Below are 7,452 nucleotides of genomic sequence, written 5' to 3' on the forward strand. Positions count from 1 at the left end.
TGTGTGGGGGAGGGGGGAGAGGGAAATACCTTTTTTCACAGGGAAGTGTTGTGAGGTTAAAGACACAGCTGATTATAAATCAATGCAGCTTTGTTGAAGTCAATGGAACTAAGTCAATTTACACTAGCTGTGGCTCTGCCCCATACAATTTTGAAAAACACTTTAAATAGAAGGTGATAATCTTGAAGTGAATAACCTAATTTCTGCTACTAATTATTGGGTGGTAAGAAACTGATGACAGCCTTTGAAGCTAGGGGAGCCAAATGTGAATGGATTTTAGGGGAGAGTTCAGAGTGGATCACTGTTTTTGTTGGGGGTGGTGGTGGAGGTTTGGTTTTTGTAATTCTTGCTTGGAGAATGGGGTAGGGGAGAAGACGAGAAAATATTAATTAAAAAAACTACCTCCCACTGCCACACCAAGCAGCTTTTGGTGACTGTTACATCTGGATGCTCTGACATTCCATTCTGATGTTGGCAGGTTGTGGTTGTGGTGGTGGTGTTTGATTACTAATACAGCACCAAGAGCTAAGCTAAGCATTTCACAGACCAGAATGAAGTCAAGGTCCTTATTTCAAAGAGTTATTAATCTAAATAAACAGCTGACAGATGTGAAAATGGATGCAATGAGTGATTGAGTTCAGCACATAGCAGCTAGTGTCACAAAATTTGTTTGTAATTTGTGAAAGATCTTCTGTTTATTTTGTGCATGCTTCTCTGAAAGAAGGATTAGGGTCAATAAAGTAAATATTACAGGGGGCTTTAGAGATAATATGGGAATTCAGTGTATTTAAGGCTTAACATACAACAGTGAATGCTGACAGACAATGAGTTAAGGATGTGTGAATATGTGTACCTATATATTATCAGTTGCTTTGTTGTTAACAACAAGCACAGACAACAAGGCGCTGACCAATATGACATGTTTATGCAAATTCCTAACAGGGAAATTTGTGATTAACCTTCACTGCCTGTGAAAGCCTTGATATAAACACTGTGACAATTGAGTTGATTTATCTGCTTCTACTCTAGTGTTAACAAAGGGCCTGATCCAAAGCCTAAGGGAGTCAATAGAATGACTACCATTGACATCCTTGGACTTGGAAACAAGCCCAGGAGAGGGCAGTGCTTGAGTACCTTCAAGTTTGTTTCTCATCAGGTCACCTTATCATTAATTCTCACAGGTCTTAAACAATAATTTTGTCTGTTTCCAAAGAGAGATGCAAAGGTCTCATTTTTCACATAAAACAGAGTGATTATTCAAATTGGATACTGCAGCACTTTATTGCAGACCCTGATTATCTTTCATCTCATTAAAAAGCTGTTGAAAAATAATTTATGATTTAGTTTCTAACAGATGATGAAAAATTCATTTGAGCTAATGGCAGAATCAGATTATATTTTATTGCTCAATTTTTATTGGTCTTGATAAAGGGGCAGTAGATTAATTATATTTCCCTTTCACCATCTCAGTAACACGAAGAACTATCACTTCTGGGAAGGGAATTTATTTAGTTCAGAAAAGATTCTGTTCTGTTTTAATTACATTATTTCAGGGAATAAAAGAGTAGACATGGCCACTCTGTGTCTTGAGCGATTCATTTAGGAAAGCATGTCCAAGCTGACTATGGAGAGAGGACTTCGTGAAAGATGCGTTTTAAAGGTTAGGGTAGAACCTTGCAGCACTATTTGTTATTTCCTGTGCTCAGAAATGTTTAGAGAGAGAGAAGGAAAGAAGATCTAATGTAATTGTCAGGTCATTACAATAATCTGGGGCTGAATTATTTGTTCAACTGTAAATAAGAGGGGTTTTGTGGAGACTAAAATAGTTCATTGCACTGCACAAAGTAGTTGTTTTGCCCCCACTTCCTTCTTTCCTGTTTTTTTAAGTGAAAGTTAGTGCTGGTGAAAGAAGTCAGACTGACACAGCACTGGAAACTAAAGGCTTAATTATCCACAGAAGAGGTACAGCATGTTGGAGTTCCTTACACAGCCTGGACTGCATCACCAATGCAAGTTCCTTTTCACTGAACCACCTGCTTTATCCTCTGTTCTGGACTGAGCACCTCCAGGGATTAGAGGGTAGTTTAATCTCTGTACCTATTCAATCCTTGGCCTTTCTGGAGAAACTGCCAGGAAGGGAGCCAATTAGTGGCAATTGTGCAGGGTTTTTTTTTTTTTTGTGAGATGTGCATATCTGTCCACCAGGAACTGGTCTGAGGCCATCAACTCCTGTGCCCTCAAACAGTCATTGTGACAATAACAATTTTCAGTTAGACCAAGCAGCACTATATATGTTTTGAACTAGTGACCTAGAGATGAAGGGCTCTCTGTGTATTTACCTGAGCCCCAAGTAATCTCCCCTGGTCTGTTTTCCTCCTCCTGGCTTGTGGTGCTCATTCTTGAAACTTAATCAAAGTGATAACTGCAGTTGCTTATGTTGAGAGGCAACCAAAGTTTCAGCACTTCAGGAATAGAAGGTGGGGGTTTTCAACAGAAGTATATCAATACAAAATGAATGTATGAACACTATGACCCTCACAGTAAAGTTAACTATTTAACTGTTAATCGTTGTTTGTGACCCAGGTGCTTTGGTGTGAGTTTTTATGTTTATTTATAATTTTGAGATAGATATATAGTATTGTGCGTGCATATTATTTATATATATATATATATGCACACACTATATAATATGCACACACAATACAATGCACAAAATATTTATATATGTTCAAGAACAGAGAGTTGGCAGATAATTTGCTAGCTTCTCAGTTTGGTTGCTTAGAAAAGGGAGATTAGATGCTGTTTGGTAGTTTACAAGGTCACTAGCATAAAATGGAAGTTTCTTCTGAACCGAATACTGCATGTAGAATGTGTGGTAGATTCTCCTCATCAGAAGATATGTGGACAATGTCTGATACTAAGGGTACATCTACACTACGGAATTAGGTCGATTTTATAGAAATCGATTTTATACAGTCGATTGTGTATGTCCACACTAAGCGCATTAAGTCGGCGGAGTGAGTCCTCACTACCGCTATCCCACAGTTCCCGCAGTCTTGGCCACCCAATGGAATTCTGGGTTAAGTTCCCAATGCCTGATGGGGCAAAAACATTGTCGCGGGTGGTTTTGGGTACCTGTTGTCAGTTGCCCCTCCCTCCGTGAAAGCAACGTCAGACAATCGTTTTGCGCCTTTTTTCCTGGGTTACCCGTGCAGACGCCATACCACGGCAAGCATGGAGCCCGCTCAGCTCACCATCACCACTGCTGTTGTGGGCAAGTCTACTGTGGGGGTTGCTGTGATCCAAGTATCAAGGGTAGTGACTCTGGGAATTGTGTGGGCCTTTTTAGATTTTAGGTGCATCATATTCCTGTCCTTTGTCGCTGGTGAAGAAGTCTTGCAGCTGTACATTCCAGGCTTCGGTGTGACAGTTGTGTGTGTTTCTCCTTGATGCAAACCCTCCCCCTTTGTTGATTTTAATTCCCTGTAAGCCAATCACCCTCCCACCTTTGAAATAAAGTAACTATTTTTTTGAAACCATGCATTCTTTATTTATTAATTTTTAAAAAATGAGATAATGGACAAGGTAGCTCGGGTGGGGTGGGGGAGGAGGGAAGGACAAGGCCAAATTTCTTATTGTAGCCACACTAAAAATCAAACTGTTTGAATGACAGCCTTCTGTTGCTTGGACCATCCTCTGGAGTGAAATGGCTGGGTTCCCGGAGCCTCCATTCCTCCCCCTCCCCACCCCCGCGTTCTTGGGTGTGTGGATTAGGAGGCTATGGAACATGGGGAGGAGGGTAGTCGGTTATACAGTGGATACAGCGGGGGTCTGTGCTCTTGTTGGCTTTCCTGCAGCTCCAACAGATGCTTCATCATGTCCGTTTGCTCCCCCATTAGCCTCAGCATTGCATTCTGCCTCCGCTCTTCACGCTCACTTAATTCTTTCCTGGCCTTTGCCACTGAATGCTTCCATGCATTAAGCTGTGCTCTATCAGTGCGGGAGGACTACATGAGCTTGGAAAACATGTCATCGCGAGTGTGTTTTTTTTCCCACCTTGTAATCTGCGATAACCTCAGGGACGGAGATGATAGGGGGAGCGTAGAAACATTCTACAATTCTGGGGGGACTGCATGGTCACCTGTGCTGCTGAGTGCTGCTGAGTTCGCCACGCTGACCAAACAGGAAATTAAATGCAAAAGTTCCTGGGGCTTTTCTTGTGTACCTGGCTAGTGCATTGAAGTTCAAAGTGCTGTCCAGAGCGGTCACAATGGAGCACTCTGGGATAGCTCCCGGAGGCCAATACCGTTGATTTGCATCTGAACTACCCCAAATTCAATCCAGCAAGGTCAATTTTAGTGCTACTCCCCTCATCGGGGAGGAGTACAGAAGTCAATTTTAAGAGCCCTTTAGGTTGATGGAACGGGGTTGGTAGTGTGGATGCACTCATTTTTAAATCGACCTAACGCGGCTAAATTCGACCTAACCCAGTAGCGTAGCCCAGGCCTAGGATTCCCATATACTCTACTCTCTTATCATTATGGGAAGGACAATGGGTCAGAGCTACTCAGTGGTTCTATTTGTATGAATGATCCAAATATTTGGAAGGAGGGAGGTTGTGTTTCTGGCTGTGTGGTTACCTTGGATTTCTTGGAGTGCTGTGAGATGTAGGCACCCCATAGCAAGAGGCCCTGGGCTCTATAGTTGAGTTCAAGCAGTCAGGATATATTAAGTAGTTTATAGTATGGAAAATTTCTGCGAGGTGTGACTATGTTGTTCCTATGACAGAGGAGAGTTAAGCTCTTTGTGGCTCCTCTATGAAAAGGAAAAAAAAATTGCAAATTCCTTGTATCAGAATCTGTATCGTGGATAACATTTTTCATCATCACACTTGAATTTTCTTCCTTCCCACTATTTCATTTCAGGTCATCTGAAAACCATGTAGATCAGTGGAATTGAATGGGGCACTTTTGTGGCAGTGTACCTAAGGCACTAGTCAGATTGCGTTACTTCACTAATTCTTCTACTCCTTGGATTTTTGGTTAAGTAGAGTAAATTAAATACATTTTGTTTGTTTGATCCATCCACACAGAGCTCGGTACAGGACTGGGACCTTAATCTCTAGTGCCCTTATTCAGAGACATATTTAAGCATATGATTAGCCTTAAGAATGAGAATTGTCTTAGTGAAACCAAGGAAACTTAAGATTTAAAATTAAGCATGTACTTAAGTTCTTTGCTGAATTAAGGCCAAACATTTTATTTGTCTTTAAACTAAAATTATCCCTTCAAAGTCTAACAGGATTGAGTATTACCCTCTGTCCTTCACATTGTGACCTCTTCTTTCGCACTCTGAGGATGATTCTTCAGAGTGCACCATCTGAAATGTCACAGTGAACAGACTCATATAGCTGACTGGAGGAGAAAATGTGACTTAACCATACTCTAGGACAGGGGTCGGCAACCTTTCAGAAGCGGTGTGCCGAGTCTTCATTTATTCACTCTAATTTAAGGTTTTGCGTGCCAGTAATACATTTTAGCGTTTTTAGAAGGTCTTTCTATAAGTCTATAATATATAACTAAACTATTGTTGTATGTAAAGTAAATAAGGTTTTTTAAATGTTTAAAATGCAGAGCCCCCCCGGACCGGTGGCCAGGACCCGGGCAGTGTGAGTGCCACTGAAAATCAGCTCGTGTGCCGACTTCGGCACGCGTGCCATAGGTTGCCTACCCCTGCTCTAGGAACAAGTAGAGCATCAAGAAGGCGGCTAAAGATTGGCTGCATTAACTGTGCCTTGGTTACCATCATTAAAATAAATAGAACCAAATCACAAATGATGACCAAGTTCGCTTGGCTAGGAAAATGCATTAAGCTGAGCAAATGGAGAAAAATAACTGATAGCTCGCTGTACATAGACAACTAAGATTGAAGAAAAAATACAAACTGGATAAGAAAAAAATCACAATTTCATTTTAATGTTGAAAATTAATAATCACAGAAGTCTTTAGCAGCAAATAATTATATTTTCAGTTGTGCAATAAAAAAGGAACAAGTATCTTTGCTCTTTTTCAAGAATAATTTAGAGTTTCTTGGAAACACTGAGTGACCTGACATGGGTCACAAAGCTGCAGGTCTGCGTAGTGCTATATGATTAACTTCAGTGGGGTCAACTGGAAAATGACAAGGACTTACGGGAGGGCCATGGTGATTCATTTGTGTGTGTGTGTGGGCAAGCTGGGTTGGAGATTTAGCATGTGATTGAAAAGAGAGAAAAAAAAATCTTTTGCACTAGAGTATGCTGACCTGGCAGCAGGATTTGGAAAACACACCATGAGAAATCATATGGGGAACTGGAAGTTCATGAGTAAAATCTGAACTCCAATGAGAATGAATAGCCAGAATTCTGGCCAGAGAGCTGGCAGTGGAGAGAGTTTGACATCTATGATAAAATTCCAGCACAATAAAACCCCAAATCAGCGGATTGGATATCGTCACCATTCTTCAGCCATGTAAGTGCAAATCAGCACATGAAGCCCAGGAATTCATTGGCTTTAGTGAAAAACCTAGGATAAAGGAAGAATTGCATGGAGCTCAAGCAAGAGAGTTTGGCTATTATGAAGTCCTGAGTAGTAACATGAAGTGGCACATATCTTTCAAAGGCATTACCAGTGGAAAACCTGCTTTTTGTTAATCAGGTACAGAGGACACCTATAGAGAAAAAAGTAGCTTTTGACAGTGGTTTACCCATCAGAAACATTTATTTTGCACATCAGAAAGCATGAAAAATAAGCAGCAGTGTTAAAAAATAAAACTGATGACATTGCTCTGACTTACAGATCCTAAAAATATATTATGTACAATAAGCACATTCTAGTGCCAGGCCATTTGGAATGTGAATTTGTGTCCATGAAAAGGACTTAGTCGGCACAAGAATGTATGATTTATGCCTCCATACCCCATCATTAGTGAATCTTGACCCCAGTTTTCTATGGAGGAAGATTTGTAGGTTACTTAGTAGGAGATCAATAGATGTCTTTACAACTCTTGGATTTCTTTGGCATATTGGATGGCTTATTGGAAGATTTAAAAAATAAACTGGAAATATTAACTCTCATATTCAAATATCTACTTAATTATTTTTAGTTCAAACAAACCCAGTTTATGCCATTTGATTGCTTCTGTTTTTTATTTTGTTTTCTCAGCAGACTGACATTACATTCTACTGTCTTTCACTCACTGTGGAAAAGATGAGATTTCAGCCAAGAGTAAGGATCAACACAATACCACCATTGTTTCCCAAATCAAGACTGGACAAAGAGAAGGGCGATGGGTTGGCAAATGGAGGAGAAACACATTTTCCATGAATCTATGGGAGAAAGCTGATCAGATATGGCTAAATAGCTAGCTAAATGTCTTGAATAATAGTTTTCAGTTAAATTATTTAACAATTTT

This window comes from Terrapene carolina, unplaced genomic scaffold, assembly GCF_002925995.2.
Source record: "Terrapene carolina triunguis isolate 2854851 unplaced genomic scaffold, T_m_triunguis-2.0 Scaffold58, whole genome shotgun sequence".
Classification (NCBI taxonomy): domain Eukaryota; kingdom Metazoa; phylum Chordata; order Testudines; family Emydidae; genus Terrapene; species Terrapene triunguis.